The sequence below is a fragment of the Hyla sarda genome, unplaced genomic scaffold (assembly GCF_029499605.1).
Source record: "Hyla sarda isolate aHylSar1 unplaced genomic scaffold, aHylSar1.hap1 scaffold_2074, whole genome shotgun sequence".
Classification (NCBI taxonomy): domain Eukaryota; kingdom Metazoa; phylum Chordata; class Amphibia; order Anura; family Hylidae; genus Hyla; species Hyla sarda.
Window position 1 is genome coordinate 36,960 of NW_026608738.1, and position 18,150 is coordinate 55,109.

The 18,150-nt window shown below is 46.4% G+C and overlaps 8 non-coding genes across 8 annotated transcripts; all 8 read left to right on the top strand.

Moving 5' to 3' along the window:
• Positions 1–858: 858 nt before the first annotated feature.
• Positions 859–1,049, top strand: LOC130318799 (U2 spliceosomal RNA). Its single transcript, XR_008865253.1, has one exon. It is a non-coding gene; the product is annotated as a U2 spliceosomal RNA (small nuclear RNA).
• A 2,106-nt stretch (positions 1,050–3,155) lies between these two features.
• LOC130318800 (U2 spliceosomal RNA) lies at positions 3,156–3,346 on the top strand. Its single transcript, XR_008865254.1, has one exon. It is a non-coding gene; the product is annotated as a U2 spliceosomal RNA (small nuclear RNA).
• Positions 3,347–5,452: 2,106 nt separating this feature from the next.
• Positions 5,453–5,643, top strand: LOC130318801 (U2 spliceosomal RNA). Its single transcript, XR_008865255.1, has one exon. It is a non-coding gene; the product is annotated as a U2 spliceosomal RNA (small nuclear RNA).
• A 2,120-nt stretch (positions 5,644–7,763) lies between these two features.
• Positions 7,764–7,954, top strand: LOC130318802 (U2 spliceosomal RNA). Its single transcript, XR_008865256.1, has one exon. It is a non-coding gene; the product is annotated as a U2 spliceosomal RNA (small nuclear RNA).
• A 2,113-nt stretch (positions 7,955–10,067) lies between these two features.
• LOC130318803 (U2 spliceosomal RNA) lies at positions 10,068–10,258 on the top strand. The gene has a single exon (XR_008865257.1). It is a non-coding gene; the product is annotated as a U2 spliceosomal RNA (small nuclear RNA).
• Positions 10,259–12,370: 2,112 nt separating this feature from the next.
• LOC130318806 (U2 spliceosomal RNA) lies at positions 12,371–12,560 on the top strand. The gene has a single exon (XR_008865260.1). It is a non-coding gene; the product is annotated as a U2 spliceosomal RNA (small nuclear RNA).
• Positions 12,561–14,681: 2,121 nt separating this feature from the next.
• On the top strand, positions 14,682–14,871 carry LOC130318804 (U2 spliceosomal RNA). Its single transcript, XR_008865258.1, has one exon. It is a non-coding gene; the product is annotated as a U2 spliceosomal RNA (small nuclear RNA).
• Positions 14,872–16,989: 2,118 nt separating this feature from the next.
• LOC130318805 (U2 spliceosomal RNA) lies at positions 16,990–17,181 on the top strand. The gene has a single exon (XR_008865259.1). It is a non-coding gene; the product is annotated as a U2 spliceosomal RNA (small nuclear RNA).
• The last annotated feature ends 969 nt before the right edge of the window (positions 17,182–18,150 follow it).

Consider the following 18,150-nt stretch of genomic DNA (forward strand, 5'->3'; position numbering starts at 1 on the left):
CACACACACATATATATAAACGTATTCTCCGTTGAGATATTGCAGCCGCTGCTGTGTCCAGGCCCAGGAGCCTTAGCACTGTGCTATGATGTCACTCAATACCACTGACATCACTAGGTGTAAACAACATCTCTCCTTTGCTGTGTATGTGACTATGGAGCTGTTTGGTGATGTCGTCTATTACGGCCTTCATAGAAGCAACAGGAGATTGTTGCATCCATCTAGAACCCTCAGAACTACAGTGCTATGATGTCACTCACTTCCACAGGCCTTGCAGAGTGTAAACAACAACAACCCAGCTTTGTTGTGTATGTAACCATAGGGATTTGTGATGTCACCTAGAACCTTCACAGCAGCGACAGCTTTATGAGGAGCATCAGCACTGCTCTGCCTGAGCAGAACCATCACCGCCATAGGTTGTCAAATAACCCGGATTTAACCCACACAGGTAAGTCCAATGGGGTGCAGGCATGTCCTCTATGCTTACAGCTTCCCGTGGGTGTTGGTTTGATACCGTTTGGGGACAGCCAAGGAGGCATCTGCAGGCAACAAAGGTAGGTGTGTGCTTGTGTGTGTGTTTCCTATGCAGATCCTAAGCCCAGTGTCACATGCAAGTAGGAGGAGTAAGAAGGGTTCCTGGCAAATCCGGGTTATGGATTGCATTTAAAAAGGCCCCGTGGGAGTGCAAGTCTTGCTGCTTAGCAATAATGGTATGGGTTTAGGTTCTGCTGTGTGTACTGGTGGTTGACTGCCCCCCAGCCCAGAGTGTGCATGGAAAATTGTCTGGCAGCCTCCCTGACAGCAAGCAGTGATAGTGCCCATGAAGGGGACCTTGTTGGGCCCGCCCCTTTCACGGTTATCGCTTCTCGGCCTTTTGGCTAAGATCAAGTGTAGTATCTGTTCTTATCAGTTTAATATCTGATACGTCCCCTATCTGGGGACCATATATTAAATGGATTTTTGAGAACGGGGGCTGATTTCGAAGCTTGCTTCCGTCGCCCTATGCATTGACCCGATATGGCAGTATCTTCGGGTACAGTGCACCACCCCCTTACAGGGTTAAAAAGAAAGATTCCTACTTTCATTGCTACCTGCTTGCTTGCTGGCTAGCCAGCTAGCCAGCCCTGTGGGCCTTGCTGCTGCTGCTTCTGCAGCCAAAAAACAAAAGGTGGTGCTGCTGCTGCTGCTTCTGCTGCTTCTGCTTCTGCTTGTGTCTGGCCGCTGTTGGAGCGTCCAGGCACAGGACTTCTGCTGCTGCTGACTAAATGGCCTCCTTAATTGGATCATTTGAGTAGCCAGCACACCTGTGCAGGTAGGGCATGACATGATAGGCAGCTGCCTTGATAGCGGGTGGGTGCTGAATGTTCCTAATTGACAAAATAAGATTAATGCTTATGAAGAAATATAAAATCTCATCCCTTCCCCAATATCGCGCCACACCCCTACCCCTTAATTCCCTGGTTGAACTTGATGGACATATGTCTTTTTTCGACCGTACTAACTATGTAACTATGTAACATAACATGGGGGGGGGGGGGGGGGGTCTCCTGGCTGTTCACACAGGTGTGTCATTGCTGTACATTGACCATGCATTGCTTCTGTGGTATTGCAAAGGCAAAGACAAATGCTTCCAGCCATCCATTGCACTAATGGATTGGTCATCAGCTGGCTGTCTATGTCCCGCATCAATATAGACCAAAGTACAGAGGGTTAGGCTATGCTATTGTGCACCTACCTGATGCATCAGAAGGTGCGAGGCCCTTGCTAAATTCTGTGCACAGACTTTGAGATCTATGCTTTAGACTGTATCTAAACCTGCTCCAACATGGACTGACATTCTGGCCTACTTTCAGCCGATGCGACTTGTCTGTCGCTGAACAGTCGCTTTTTATGTATTCAGCACCTATGTATAATGTTGTAAAAATGCTCTAGAAGCTAAAGTCGCAGAAATGTCGCACATATTTGGCCTGCAACTTTCTGTGCGACAAATTCAGACAGGAAAAATCAGTATAAATCCTTAGAAAATTATCCCCCAGTGTCTCCATCTGCTGGCGGTATTGAATAAGCATTGCTGCACTGATGGGGTATGCATTAGACGAAAAAAAAGAAGAAAAAGAAGAATAATACGCCCAGAAAAGAGGCGAAAAGGAGAAAAACGTAAAAAAACGTGAAAAAAAAGTAAGAGGAAGAGAAGGGAAAAAAAGGTGGAAATGGGTTTAAAAGTGATTTCGGCGGAGAAATATATATATATATATATATATATATATATATATATATATATACGCGCACACACACACATATATATAAACGTATTCTCCGTTGAGATATTGCAGCCGCTGCTGTGTCCAGGCCCAGGAGCCTTAGCACTGTGCTATGATGTCACTCAATACCACTGACATCACTAGGTGTAAACAACATCTCTCCTTTGCTGTGTATGTGACTATGGAGCTGTTTGGTGATGTCGTCTATTACGGCCTTCATAGAAGCAACAGGAGATTGTTGCATCCATCTAGAACCCTCAGAACTACAGTGCTATGATGTCACTCACTTCCACAGGCCTTGCAGAGTGTAAACAACAACAACCCAGCTTTGTTGTGTATGTAACCATAGGGATTTGTGATGTCACCTAGAACCTTCACAGCAGCGACAGCTTTATGAGGAGCATCAGCACTGCTCTGCCTGAGCAGAACCATCACCGCCATAGGTTGTCAAATAACCCGGATTTAACCCACACAGGTAAGTCCAATGGGGTGCAGGCATGTCCTCTATGCTTACAGCTTCCCGTGGGTGTTGGTTTGATACCGTTTGGGGACAGCCAAGGAGGCATCTGCAGGCAACAAAGGTAGGTGTGTGCTTGTGTGTGTGTTTCCTATGCAGATCCTAAGCCCAGTGTCACATGCAAGTAGGAGGAGTAAGAAGGGTTCCTGGCAAATCCGGGTTATGGATTGCATTTAAAAAGGCCCCGTGGGAGTGCAATGGGCCCCTGTCTTGCTGCTTAGCAATAATGGTATGGGTTTAGGTTCTGCTGTGTGTACTGGTGGTTGACTGCCCCCCAGCCCAGAGTGTGCATGGAAAATTGTCTGGCAGCCTCCCTGACAGCAAGCAGTGATAGTGCCCATGAAGGGGACCTTGTTGGGCCCGCCCCTTTCACGGTTATCGCTTCTCGGCCTTTTGGCTAAGATCAAGTGTAGTATCTGTTCTTATCAGTTTAATATCTGATACGTCCCCTATCTGGGGACCATATATTAAATGGATTTTTGAGAACGGGGGCTGATTTCGAAGCTTGCTTCCGTCGCCCTATGCATTGACCCGATATGGCAGTATCTTCGGGTACAGTGCACCACCCCCTTACAGGGTTAAAAAGAAAGATTCCTACTTTCATTGCTACCTGCTTGCTTGCTGGCTAGCCAGCTAGCCAGCCCTGTGGGCCTTGCTGCTGCTGCTTCTGCAGCCAAAAAACAAAAGGTGGTGCTGCTGCTGCTGCTTCTGCTGCTTCTGCTTCTGCTTGTGTCTGGCCGCTGTTGGAGCGTCCAGGCACAGGACTTCTGCTGCTGCTGACTAAATGGCCTCCTTAATTGGATCATTTGAGTAGCCAGCACACCTGTGCAGGTAGGGCATGACATGATAGGCAGCTGCCTTGATAGCGGGTGGGTGCTGAATGTTCCTAATTGACAAAATAAGATTAATGCTTATGAAGAAATATAAAATCTCATCCCTTCCCCAATATCGCGCCACACCCCTACCCCTTAATTCCCTGGTTGAACTTGATGGACATATGTCTTTTTTCGACCGTACTAACTATGTAACTATGTAACATAACATGGGGGGGGGGGGGGGGGTCTCCTGGCTGTTCACACAGGTGTGTCATTGCTGTACATTGACCATGCATTGCTTCTGTGGTATTGCAAAGGCAAAGACAAATGCTTCCAGCCATCCATTGCACTAATGGATTGGTCATCAGCTGGCTGTCTATGTCCCGCATCAATATAGACCAAAGTACAGAGGGTTAGGCTATGCTATTGTGCACCTACCTGATGCATCAGAAGGTGCGAGGCCCTTGCTAAATTCTGTGCACAGACTTTGAGATCTATGCTTTAGACTGTATCTAAACCTGCTCCAACATGGACTGACATTCTGGCCTACTTTCAGCCGATGCGACTTGTCTGTCGCTGAACAGTCGCTTTTTATGTATTCAGCACCTATGTATAATGTTGTAAAAATGCTCTAGAAGCTAAAGTCGCAGAAATGTCGCACATATTTGGCCTGCAACTTTCTGTGCGACAAATTCAGACAGGAAAAATCAGTATAAATCCTTAGAAAATTATCCCCCAGTGTCTCCATCTGCTGGCGGTATTGAATAAGCATTGCTGCACTGATGGGGTATGCATTAGACGAAAAAAAAGAAGAAAAAGAAGAATAATACGCCCAGAAAAGAGGCGAAAAGGAGAAAAACGTAAAAAAACGTGAAAAAAAAGTAAGAGGAAGAGAAGGGAAAAAAAGGTGGAAATAGGTTTAAAAGTGATTTCGGCGGAGAATATATATATATATATATATATATATATATATATATATATATATACGCGCACACACACACATATATATAAACGTATTCTCCGTTGAGATATTGCAGCCGCTGCTGTGTCCAGGCCCAGGAGCCTTAGCACTGTGCTATGATGTCACTCAATACCACTGACATCACTAGGTGTAAACAACATCTCTCCTTTGCTGTGTATGTGACTATGGAGCTGTTTGGTGATGTCGTCTATTACGGCCTTCATAGAAGCAACAGGAGATTGTTGCATCCATCTAGAACCCTCAGAACTACAGTGCTATGATGTCACTCACTTCCACAGGCCTTGCAGAGTGTAAACAACAACAACCCAGCTTTGTTGTGTATGTAACCATAGGGATTTGTGATGTCACCTAGAACCTTCACAGCAGCGACAGCTTTATGAGGAGCATCAGCACTGCTCTGCCTGAGCAGAACCATCACCGCCATAGGTTGTCAAATAACCCGGATTTAACCCACACAGGTAAGTCCAATGGGGTGCAGGCATGTCCTCTATGCTTACAGCTTCCCGTGGGTGTTGGTTTGATACCGTTTGGGGACAGCCAAGGAGGCATCTGCAGGCAACAAAGGTAGGTGTGTGCTTGTGTGTGTGTTTCCTATGCAGATCCTAAGCCCAGTGTCACATGCAAGTAGGAGGAGTAAGAAGGGTTCCTGGCAAATCCGGGTTATGGATTGCATTTAAAAAGGCCCCGTGGGAGTGCAATGGGCCCCTGTCTTGCTGCTTAGCAATAATGGTATGGGTTTAGGTTCTGCTGTGTGTACTGGTGGTTGACTGCCCCCCAGCCCAGAGTGTGCATGGAAAATTGTCTGGCAGCCTCCCTGACAGCAAGCAGTGATAGTGCCCATGAAGGGGACCTTGTTGGGCCCGCCCCTTTCACGGTTATCGCTTCTCGGCCTTTTGGCTAAGATCAAGTGTAGTATCTGTTCTTATCAGTTTAATATCTGATACGTCCCCTATCTGGGGACCATATATTAAATGGATTTTTGAGAACGGGGGCTGATTTCGAAGCTTGCTTCCGTCGCCCTATGCATTGACCCGATATGGCAGTATCTTCGGGTACAGTGCACCACCCCCTTACAGGGTTAAAAAGAAAGATTCCTACTTTCATTGCTACCTGCTTGCTTGCTGGCTAGCCAGCTAGCCAGCCCTGTGGGCCTTGCTGCTGCTGCTTCTGCAGCCAAAAAACAAAAGGTGGTGCTGCTGCTGCTGCTTCTGCTGCTTCTGCTTCTGCTTGTGTCTGGCCGCTGTTGGAGCGTCCAGGCACAGGACTTCTGCTGCTGCTGACTAAATGGCCTCCTTAATTGGATCATTTGAGTAGCCAGCACACCTGTGCAGGTAGGGCATGACATGATAGGCAGCTGCCTTGATAGCGGGTGGGTGCTGAATGTTCCTAATTGACAAAATAAGATTAATGCTTATGAAGAAATATAAAATCTCATCCCTTCCCCAATATCGCGCCACACCCCTACCCCTTAATTCCCTGGTTGAACTTGATGGACATATGTCTTTTTTCGACCGTACTAACTATGTAACTATGTAACATAACATGGGGGGGGGGGGGGGGTCTCCTGGCTGTTCACACAGGTGTGTCATTGCTGTACATTGACCATGCATTGCTTCTGTGGTATTGCAAAGGCAAAGACAAATGCTTCCAGCCATCCATTGCACTAATGGATTGGTCATCAGCTGGCTGTCTATGTCCCGCATCAATATAGACCAAAGTACAGAGGGTTAGGCTATGCTATTGTGCACCTACCTGATGCATCAGAAGGTGCGAGGCCCTTGCTAAATTCTGTGCACAGACTTTGAGATCTATGCTTTAGACTGTATCTAAACCTGCTCCAACATGGACTGACATTCTGGCCTACTTTCAGCCGATGCGACTTGTCTGTCGCTGAACAGTCGCTTTTTATGTATTCAGCACCTATGTATAATGTTGTAAAAATGCTCTAGAAGCTAAAGTCGCAGAAATGTCGCACATATTTGGCCTGCAACTTTCTGTGCGACAAATTCAGACAGGAAAAATCAGTATAAATCCTTAGAAAATTATCCCCCAGTGTCTCCATCTGCTGGCGGTATTGAATAAGCATTGCTGCACTGATGGGGTATGCATTAGACGAAAAAAAAGAAGAAAAAGAAGAATAATACGCCCAGAAAAGAGGCGAAAAGGAGAAAAACGTAAAAAAACGTGAAAAAAAAGTAAGAGGAAGAGAAGGGAAAAAAAGGTGGAAATGGGTTTAAAAGTGATTTCGGCGGAGAAATATATATATATATATATATATATATATATATATATATATATATATATATATACGCGCACACACACACATATATATAAACGTATTCTCCGTTGAGATATTGCAGCCGCTGCTGTGTCCAGGCCCAGGAGCCTTAGCACTGTGCTATGATGTCACTCAATACCACTGACATCACTAGGGTGTAAACAACATCTCTCCTTTGCTGTGTATGTGACTATGGAGCTGTTTGGTGATGTCGTCTATTACGGCCTTCATAGAAGCAACAGGAGATTGTTGCATCCATCTAGAACCCTCAGAACTACAGTGCTATGATGTCACTCACTTCCACAGGCCTTGCAGAGTGTAAACAACAAACAACCCAGCTTTGTTGTGTATGTAACCATAGGGATTTGTGATGTCACCTAGAACCTTCACAGCAGCGACAGCTTTATGAGGAGCATCAGCACTGCTCTGCCTGAGCAGAACCATCACCGCCATAGGTTGTCAAATAACCCGGATTTAACCCACACAGGTAAGTCCAATGGGGGTGCAGGCATGTCCTCTATGCTTACAGCTTCCGTGTGGTGTTGGTTTGATACCGTTTGGGGACAGCCAAGGAGGCATCTGCAGGCAACAAAGGTAGGTGTGTGCTTGTGTGTGTGTTTCCTATGCAGATCCTAAGCCCAGTGTCACATGCAAGTAGGAGGAGTAAGAAGGGTTCCTGGCAAATCCGGGTTATGGATTGCATTTAAAAAGGCCCCCGTGGGAGTGCAATGGGCCCCTGTCTTGCTGCTTAGCAATAATCGGTATGGGTTTAGGTTCTGCTGTGTGTAACTGGTGGTTGACTGCCCCCCAGCCCAGAGTGTGCATGGAAAATTGTCTGGCAGCCTCCCTGACAGCAAGCAGTGATAGTGCCCATGAAGGGGACCTTGTTGGGCCCGCCCCTTTCACGGTTATCGCTTCTCGGCCTTTTGGCTAAGATCAAGTGTAGTATCTGTTCTTATCAGTTTAATATCTGATACGTCCCCTATCTGGGGACCATATATTAAATGGATTTTTGAGAACGGGGGCTGATTTCGAAGCTTGCTTCCGTCGCCCTATGCATTGACCCGATATGGCAGTATCTTCGGGTACAGTGCACCACCCCCCTTACAGGGTTAAAAAGAAAGATTCCTACTTTCATTGCTACCTGCTTGCTTGCTGGCTAGCCAGCTAGCCAGCCCTGTGGGCCTTGCTGCTGCTGCTTCTGCAGCCAAAAAACAAAAGGTGGTGCTGCTGCTGCTGCTTCTGCTGCTTCTGCTTCTGCTTGTGTCTGGCCGCTGTTGGAGCGTCCAGGCACAGGACTTCTGCTGCTGCTGACTAAAATGGCCTCCTTAATTGGATCATTTGAGTAGCCAGCACACCTGTGCAGGTAGGGCATGACATGATAGGCAGCTGCCTTGATAGCGGGTGGGGTGCTGAATGTTCCTAATTGACAAAATAAGATTAATGCTTATGAAGAAATATAAAATCTCATCCCTTCCCCAATATCGCGCCACACCCCTACCCCTTAATTCCCTGGTTGAACTTGATGGACATATGTCTTTTTTCGACCGTACTAACTATGTAACTATGTAACATAACATGGGGGGGGGGGGGGGGGTCTCCTGGCTGTTCACACAGGTGTGTCATTGCTGTACATTGACCATGCATTGCTTCTGTGGTATTGCAAAGGCAAAGACAAATGCTTCCAGCCATCCATTGCACTAATGGATTGGTCATCAGCTGGCTGTCTATGTCCCGCATCAATATAGACCAAAGTACAGAGGGTTAGGCTATGCTATTGTGCACCTACCTGATGCATCAGAAGGTGCGAGGCCCTTGCTAAATTCTGTGCACAGACTTTGAGATCTATGCTTTAGACTGTATCTAAACCTGCTCCAACATGGGACTGACATTCTGGCCTACTTTCAGCCGATGCGACTTGTCTGTCGCTGAACAGTCGCTTTTTATGTATTCAGCACCTATGTATAATGTTGTAAAAATGCTCTAGAAGCTAAAGTCGCAGAAATGTCGCACATATTTGGCCTGCAACTTTCTGTGCGACAAATTCAGACAGGAAAAATCAGTATAAATCCTTAGAAATTATCCCCCAGTGTCTCCATCTGCTGGCGGTATTGAATAAGCATTGCTGCACTGATGGGGTATGCATTAGACGAAAAAAAAGAAGAAAAAGAAGAATAATACGCCCAGAAAAGAGGCGAAAAGGAGAAAAACGTAAAAAAACGTGAAAAAAAAGTAAGAGGAAGAGAAGGGAAAAAAAGGTGGAAATGGGTTTAAAAGTGATTTCGGCGGAGAAATATATATATATATATATATATATATATATATATATATATATACGCGCACACACACACATATATATAAACGTATTTCTCCGTTGAGATATTGCAGCCGCTGCTGTGTCCAGGCCCAGGAGCCCTTAGCACTGTGCTATGATGTCACTCAATACCACTGACATCACTAGGTGTAAACAACATCTCTCCTTTGCTGTGTATGTGACTATGGAGCTGTTTGGTGATGTCGTCTATTACGGGCCTTCATAGAAGCAACAGGAGATTGTTGCATCCATCTAGAACCCTCAGAAACTACAGTGCTATGATGTCACTCACTTCCACAGGCCTTGCAGAGTGTAAACAACAACAACCCAGCTTTGTTGTGTATGTAACCATAGGGATTTGTGATGTCACCTAGAACCTTCACAGCAGCGACAGCTTTATGAGGAGCATCAGCACTGCTCTGCCTGAGCAGAACCATCACCGCCATAGGTTGTCAAATAACCCGGATTTAACCCACACAGGTAAGTCCAATGGGGTGCAGGCATGTCCTCTATGCTTACAGCTTCCCGTGGGTGTTGGTTTGATACCGTTTGGGGACAGCCAAGGAGGCATCTGCAGGCAACAAAGGTAGGTGTGTGCTTGTGTGTGTGTTTCCTATGCAGATCCTAAGCCCAGTGTCACATGCAAGTAGGAGGAGTAAGAAGGGTTCCTGGCAAATCCGGGTTATGGATTGCATTTAAAAAGGCCCCCGTGGGAGTGCAATGGGCCCCTGTCTTGCTGCTTAGCAATAATGGTATGGGTTTAGGTTCTGCTGTGTGTACTGGTGGTTGACTGCCCCCCAGCCCAGAGTGTGCATGGAAAATTGTCTGGCAGCCTCCCTGACAGCAAGCAGTGATAGTGCCCATGAAGGGGACCTTGTTGGGCCCCGCCCCTTCACGGTTATCGCTTCTCGGCCTTTTGGCTAAGATCAAGTGTAGTATCTGTTCTTATCAGTTTAATATCTGATACGTCCCCTATCTGGGGACCATATATTAAATGGATTTTTGAGAACGGGGGCTGATTTCGAAGCTTGCTTCCGTCGCCCTATGCATTGACCCGATATGGCAGTATCTTCGGGTACAGTGCACCACCCCCTTACAGGGTTAAAAGAAAGATTCCTACTTTCATTGCTACCTGCTTGCTTGCTGGCTAGCCAGCTAGCCAGCCCTGTGGGCCTTTGCTGCTGCTGCTTCTGCAGCCAAAAAACAAAAGGTGGTGCTGCTGCTGCTGCTTCTGCTGCTTCTGCTTCTGCTTGTGTCTGGCCGCTGTTGGAGCGTCCAGGCACAGGACTTCTGCTGCTGCTGACTAAATGGCCTCCTTAATTGGATCATTTGAGTAGCCAGCACACCTGTGCAGGTAGGGCATGACATGATAGGCAGCTGCCTTGATAGCGGGTGGGTGCTGAATGTTCCTAATTGACAAATAAGATTAATGCTTATGAAGAAATATAAAATCTCATCCCTTCCCCAATATCGCGCCACACCCCTACCCCTTAATTCCCTGGTTGAACTTGATGGACATATGTCTTTTTTCGACCGTACTAACTATGTAACTATGTAACATAACATGGGGGGGGGGGGGGGGTCTCCTGGCTGTTCACACAAGGTGTGTCATTGCTGTACATTGACCATGCATTGCTTCTGTGGTATTGCAAAGGCAAAGACAAATGCTTCCAGCCATCCATTGCACTAATGGATTGGTCATCAGCTGGCTGTCTATGTCCCGCATCAATATAGACCAAAGTACAGAGGGTTAGGCTATGCTATTGTGCAACCTACCTGATGCATCAGAAGGTGCGAGGCCCTTGCTAAATTCTGTGCACAGACTTTGAGATCTATGCTTTAGACTGTATCTAAACCTGCTCCAACATGGACTGACATTCTGCCTACTTTCAGCCGATGCGACTTGTCTGTCGCTGAACAGTCGCTTTTTATGTATTCAGCACCTATGTATAATGTTGTAAAAATGCTCTAGAAGCTAAAGTCGCAGAAATGTCGCACATATTTGGCCTGCAACTTTCTGTGCGACAAATTCAGACAGGAAAAATCAGTATAAATCCTTAGAAAATTATCCCACAGTGTCTCCATCTGCTGGCGGTATTGAATAAGCATTGCTGCACTGATGGGGTATGCATTAGACGAAAAAAAAGAAGAAAAAGAAGAATAATACGCCCAGAAAAGAGGCGAAAAGGAGAAAAACGTAAAAAAACGTGAAAAAAAAAGTAAGAGGAAGAGAAGGGAAAAAAAGGTGGAAATGGGTTTAAAAGTGATTTCGGCGGAGAAATATATATATATATATATATATATATATATATATATATATATATACGCGCACACACACACATATATATAAACGTATTCTCCGTTGAGATATTGCAGCCGCTGCTGTGTCCAGGCCCAGGAGCCTTAGCACTGTGCTATGATGTCACTCAATACCACTGACATCACTAGGTGTAAACAACATCTCTCCTTTGCTGTGTATGTGACTATGGAGCTGTTTGGTGATGTCGTCTATTACGGCCTTCATAGAAGCAACAGGAGATTGTTGCATCCATCTAGAACCCTCAGAACTACAGTGCTATGATGTCACTCACTTCACACAGGGCCTTGCAGAGTGTAAACAACAACAACCCAGCTTTGTTGTGTATGTAACCATAGGGATTTGTGATGTCACCTAGAACCTTCACAGCAGCGACAGCTTTATGAGGAGCATCAGCACTGCTCTGCCTGAGCAGAACCATCACCGCCATAGGTTGTCAAATAACCCGGATTTAACCCACACAGGTAAGTCCCAATGGGGTGCAGGCATGTCCTCTATGCTTACAGCTTCCCGTGGGTGTTGGTTTGATACCGTTTGGGGACAGCCAAGGAGGCATCTGCAGGCAACAAAGGTAGGTGTGTGCTTGTGTGTGTGTTTCCTATGCAGATCCTAAGCCCAGTGTCACATGCAAGTAGGAGGAGTAAGAAGGGTTCCTGGCAAATCCGGGTTATGGATTGCATTTAAAAAGGCCCCGTGGGAGTGCAATGGGCCCCTGTCTTGCTGCTTAGCAAATAATGGTATGGGGTTTAGGTTCTGCTGTGTGTACTGGTGGTTGACTGCCCCCCAGCCCAGAGTGTGCATGGAAAATTGTCTGGCAGCCTCCCTGACAGCAAGCAGTGATAGTGCCCATGAAGGGGACCTTGTTGGGCCCGCCCCTTTCACGGTTATCGCTTCTCGGCCTTTTGGCTAAGATCAAGTGTAGTATCTGTTCTTATCAGTTTAATATCTGATACGTCCCTATCTGGGGACCATATATTAAATGGATTTTTGAGAACGGGGGCTGATTTCGAAGCTTGCTTCCGTCGCCCTATGCATTGACCCGATATGGCAGTATCTTCGGGTACAGTGCACCACCCCCTTACAGGGTTAAAAAGAAAGATTCCTACTTTCATTGCTACCTGCTTGCTTGCTGGCTAGCCAGCTAGCCAGCCCTGTGGGGCCTTGCTGCTGCTGCTTCTGCAGCCAAAAAACAAAAGGTGGTGCTGCTGCTGCTGCTTCTGCTGCTTCTGCTTCTGCTTGTGTCTGGCCGCTGTTGGAGCGTCCCAGGCACAGGACTTCTGCTGCTGCTGACTAAATGGCCTCCTTAATTGGATCATTTGAGTAGCCAGCACACCTGTGCAGGTAGGGCATGACATGATAGGCAGCTGCCTTGATAGCGGGTGGGTGCTGAATGTTCCTAATTGACAAAATAAGATTAATGCTTATGAAGAAATATAAAATCTCATCCCTTCCCCAATATCGCGCCACACCCCTACCCCTTAATTCCCTGGTTGAACTTGATGGACATATGTCTTTTTTTCGACCGTACTAACTATGTAACTATGTAACATAACATGGGGGGGGGGGGGGGGGGTCTCCTGGCTGTTCACACAGGTGTGTCATTGCTGTACATTGACCATGCATTGCTTCTGTGGTATTGCAAAGGCAAAGACAAATGCTTCCAGCCATCCATTGCACTAATGGATTGGTCATCAGCTGGCTGTCTATGTCCCGCATCAATATAGACCAAAGTACAGAGGGTTAGGCTATGCTATTGTGCACCTACCTGATGCATCAGAAGGTGCGAGGCCCTTGCTAAATTCTGTGCACAGACTTTGAGATCTATGCTTTAGACTGTATCTAAACCTGCTCCAACATGGACTGACATTCTGGCCTACTTTCAGCCGATGCGACTTGTCTGTCGCTGAACAGTCGCTTTTTATGTATTCAGCACCTATGTATAATGTTGTAAAAATGCTCTAGAAGCTAAAGTCGCAGAAATGTCGCACATATTTGGCCTGCAACTTTCTGTGCGACAAATTCAGACAGGAAAAATCAGTATAAATCCTTAGAAAATTATCCCCCAGTGTCTCCATCTGCTGGCGGTATTGAATAAGCATTGCTGCACTGATGGGGTATGCATTAGACGAAAAAAAAGAAGAAAAAGAAGAATAATACGCCCAGAAAAGAGGCGAAAAGGAGAAAAACGTAAAAAAACGTGAAAAAAAAGTAAGAGGAAGAGAAGGGAAAAAAAAGGTGGAAATGGGTTTAAAAGTGATTTCGGCGGAGAAATATATATATATAATATATATATATATATATATATATATATATATATATACGCGCACACACACACATATATATAAACGTATTCTCCGTTGAGATATTGCAGCCGCTGCTGTGTCCAGGCCCAGGAGCCTTAGCACTGTGCTATGATGTCACTCAATACCACTGACATCACTAGGTGTAAACAACATCTCTCCTTTGCTGTGTATGTGACTATGGAGCTGTTTGGTGATGTCGTCTATTACGGCCTTCATAGAAGCAACAGGAGATTGTTGCATCCATCTAGAACCCTCAGAACTACAGTGCTATGATGTCACTCACTTCCACAGGCCTTGCAGAGTGTAAACAACAACAACCCAGCTTTGTTGTGTATGTAACCATAGGGATTTGTGATGTCACCTAGAACCTTCACAGCAGCGACAGCTTTATGAGGAGCATCAGCACTGCTCTGCCTGAGCAGAACCATCACCGCATAGGTTGTCAAATAACCCGGATTTAACCCACACAGGTAAGTCCAATGGGGGTGCAGGCATGTCCTCTATGCTTACAGCTTCCCGTGGGTGTTGGTTTGATACCGTTTGGGGACAGCCAAGGAGGCATCTGCAGGCAACAAAAGGTAGGTGTGTGCTTGTGTGTCGTGTTTCCTATGCAGATCCTAAGCCCAGTGTCACATGCAAGTAGGAGGAGTAAGAAGGGTTCCTGGCAAATCCGGGTTATGGATTGCATTTAAAAAGGCCCCGTGGGAGTGCAATGGGCCCCTGTCTTGCTGCTTAGCAATAATGGTATGGGTTTAGGTTCTGCTGTGTGTACTGGTGGTTGGACTGCCCCCCCAGCCCAGAGTGTGCATGGAAAATTGTCTGGCAGCCTCCCTGACAGCAAGCAGTGATAGTGCCCATGAAGGGGACCTTGTTGGGCCCGCCCCTTTCACGGTTATCGCTTCTCGGCCTTTTGGCTAAGATCAAGTGTAGTATCTGTTCTTATCAGTTTAATATCTGATACGTCCCCTATCTGGGGACCATATATTAAATGGATTTTTGAGAACGGGGGCTGATTTCGAAGCTTGCTTCGTCGCCCTATGCATTGACCCGATATGGCAGTATCTTCGGGTACAGTGCACCACCCCCTTACAGGGTTAAAAAGAAAGATTCCTACTTTCATTGCTACCTGCTTGCTTGCTGGCTAGCCAGCTAGCCAGCCCTGTGGGCCTTGCTGCTGCTGCTTCTGCAGCCAAAAAACAAAAAGGTGGTGCTGCTGCTGCTGCTTCTGCTGCTTCTGCTTCTGCTTGTGTCTGGCCGCTGTTGGAGCGTCCAGGCACAGGACTTCTGCTGCTGCTGACTAAAATGGCCTCCTTAATTGGATCATTTGAGTAGCCAGCACACCTGTGCAGGTAGGGCATGACAAGATAGGCAGCTGCCTTGATAGCGGGTGGGTGCTGAATGTTCCTAATTGACAAAATAAGATTAATGCTTATGAAGAAATATAAAATCTCATCCCTTCCCCAATATCGCGCCACACCCCTACCCCCTTAATTCCCTGGTTGAACTTGATGGACATATGTCTTTTTTCGACCGTACTAACTATGTAACTATGTAACATAACATGGGGGGGGGGGGGGGGGGTCTCCTGGATGTTCACACAGGTGTGTCCATTGCTGTACATTGACCATGCATTGCTTCTGTGGTATTGCAAAGGCAAAGACAAATGCTTCCAGCCATCCATTGCACTAATGGATTGGTCATCAGCTGGCTGTCTATGTCCCGCATCAATATAGACCAAAGTACAGAGGGTTAGGCTATGCTATTGTGCACCTACCTGATGCATCAGAAGGTGCGAGGCCCTTGCTAAATTCTGTGCACAGACTTTGAGATCTATGCTTTAGACTGTATCTAAACCTGCTCCAACATGGACTGACATTCTGGCCTACTTTCAGCCGATGCGACTTGTCTGTCGCTGAACAGTCGCTTTTTATGTATTCAGCACCTATGTATAATGTTGTAAAAATGCTCTAGAAGCTAAAGTCGCAGAAATGTCGCACATATTTGGCCTGCAACTTTCTGTGCGACAAATTCAGACAGGAAAAATCAGTATAAATCCTTAGAAAATTTCACCCCCAGTGTCTCCATCTGCTTGGCGGGTATTGAATAAGCATTGCTGCACTGATGGGGTATGCATTAGACGAAAAAAAAGAAGAAAAAGAAGAATAATACGCCCAGAAAAGAGGCGAAAAGGAGAAAAACGTAAAAAAACGTGAAAAAAAAAGTAAGAGGAAGAGAAGGGAAAAAAAGGTTGGAAATGGGTTTAAAAGTGATTTCGGCGGAGAAATATATATATATATATATATATATATATATATATTTATATATACGCGCACACACACACATATATATAAACGTATTCTCCGTTGAGATATTGCAGCCGCTGCTGTGTCCAGGCCCAGGAGCCTTAGCACTGTGCTATGATGTCACTCAATACCACTGACATCACTAGGTGTAAACAACATCTCTCCTTTGCTGTGTATGTGACTATGGAGCTGTTTGGTGATGTCGTCTATTACGGCCTTCATAGAAGCAACAGGAGATTGTTGCATCCATCTAGAACCCTCAGAACTACAGTGCTATGATGTCACTCACTTCCACAGGCCTTGCAGAGTGTAAACAACAACAACCCAGCTTTGTTGTGTATGTAACCATAGGGATTTGTGATGTCACCTAGAACCTTCACAGCAGCGACAGCTTTATGAGGAGCATCAGCACTGCTCTGCCTGAGCAGAACCATCACCCCGCCATAGGTTGTCAAATAAACCCGGATTTAACCCACACAGGTAAGTCCAATGGGGTGCAGGCATGTCCCTCTATGCTTACAGCTTCCCGTGGGTGTTGGTTTGATACCGTTTGGGGACAGCCAAGGAGGCATCTGCAGGCAACAAAGGTAGGTGTGTGCTTGTGTGTGTGTTTCCTATGGCAGATCCTAAGCCCAGTGTCACATGCAAGTAGGAGGAGTAAGAAGGGTTCCTGGCAAATCCGGGTTATGGATTGCATTTAAAAAGGCCCCGTGGGAGTGCAATGGGCCCCTGTCTTGCTGCTTAGCAATAATGGTATGGTTTAGGTTCTGCTGTGTGTACTGGTGGTTGACTGCCCCCCAGCCCAGAGTGTGCATGGAAAATTGTCTGGCAGCCTCCCTGACAGCAAGCAGTGATAGTGCCCATGAAGGGACCTTGTTGGGCCCGCCCCTTTCACGGTTATCGCTTCTCGGCCTTTTGGCTAAGATCAAGTGTAGTATCTGTTCTTATCAGTTTAATATCTGATACGTCCCCTATCTGGGGACCATATATTAAATGGATTTTTGAGAACGGGGGCTGATTTCGAAGCTTGCTTCCGTCGCCCTATGCATTGACCCCGATATGGCAGTATCTTCGGGTACAGTGCACCACCCCCTTACAGGGTTAAAAAGAAAGATTCCTACTTCATTGCTACCTGCTTGCTTGCTGGCTAGCCAGCTAGCCAGCCCTGTGGGCCTTGCTGCTGCTGCTTCTGCAGCCAAAAAACAAAAGGTGGTGCTGCTGCTGCTGCTTCTGCTGCTTCTGCTTCTGCTTGTGTCTGGCCGCTGTTGGAGCGTCCAGGCACAGGACTTCTGCTGCTGCTGACTAAATGGCCTCCTTAATTGGATCATTTGAGTAGCCAGCACACCTGTGCAGGTAGGGCATGACATGATAGGCAGCTGCCTTGATAGCGGGTGGGTGCTGAATGTTCCTAATTGACAAAATAAGATTAATGCTTATGAAGAAATATAAAATCTCATCCCTTCCCCAATATCGCGCCACACCCCTACCCCTTAATTTCCCTGGTTGAACTTGATGGGACAATATGTCTTTTTTCGACCGTACTAACTATGTAACTATGTAACATAACATGGGGGGGGGGGGGGGGGGGGTCTCCTGGCTGTTCACACAGGTGTGTCATTGCTGTACATTGACCATTGCATTGCTTCTGTGGTATTGCAAAGGCAAAGACAAATGCTTCCAGCCCATCCATTGCACTAATGGATTGGTCATCAGCTGGCTGTCTATGTCCCGCATCAATATAGACCAAAGTACAGAGGGTTAGGCTATGCTATTGTGCACCTACCTGATGCATCAGAAGGTGCGAGGCCCTTGCTAAATTCTGTGCACAGACTTTGAGATCTATGCTTTAGACTGTATCTAAACCTGCTCCAACATGGACTGACATTCTGGCCTACTTTCAGCCGATGCGACTTGTCTGTCGCTGAACAGTCGCTTTTTATGTATTCAGCACCTATGTATAATGTTGTAAAAATGCTCTAGAAGCTAAAGTCGCAGAAATGTCGCACATATTTGGCCTGCAACTTTCTGTGCGACAAATTCAGACAGGAAAAATCAGTATA